Consider the following 567-nt stretch of genomic DNA (forward strand, 5'->3'; position numbering starts at 1 on the left):
ATACTAACCATTTATGGACAAAGGATCTAAAATGCAGATTAAACATTCTTTGGAGCACAAGGACTACATTGAGGAATGGTATCGAAGCGCGATTGTGCCACGCCATTCATCCGTTATTCAAGAGATCTTTGTGGAAAATCTAAAGATTAAAACGATTTTTCATGTCCTCATGCACAATCATGTACATTTTTCAAATTTGGATATGAACGTTCTAGAAAGTCTAATCCGTAAATGGCTCCATTGGAAACATTCATATACTTAAAAAATAAAAAAATAAAGATTCCTTTCAAGTAGGATAAAATAGGAAAATAAAATCAATCTTGATTGCATTTTTATTTAGAATTTAGAATTTTTAGATTGTATTTATTTTCTTGCATTTTAATAATTTGACAAAAATATTTTTAATTAAAAGAAAAAAAATTGAATAAGGGAAATGTAAATTTTTAAATAAAATATCAATTCTTTTTTCCAAAAAATTGACAATATAGGTTCTCGTGCAACCTGTAAAAAAAATTAATGCATTAGCTTAGAGTCGAAATCCAAAATTCATCATAAAAAAAAAACATA

The sequence above is a fragment of the Pinus tabuliformis genome, chromosome 8 (genome assembly GCF_031772625.1).
Source record: "Pinus tabuliformis cultivar Carrire ecotype Pingquan chromosome 8, CPIR1, whole genome shotgun sequence".
Classification (NCBI taxonomy): domain Eukaryota; kingdom Viridiplantae; phylum Streptophyta; class Pinopsida; order Pinales; family Pinaceae; genus Pinus; species Pinus tabuliformis.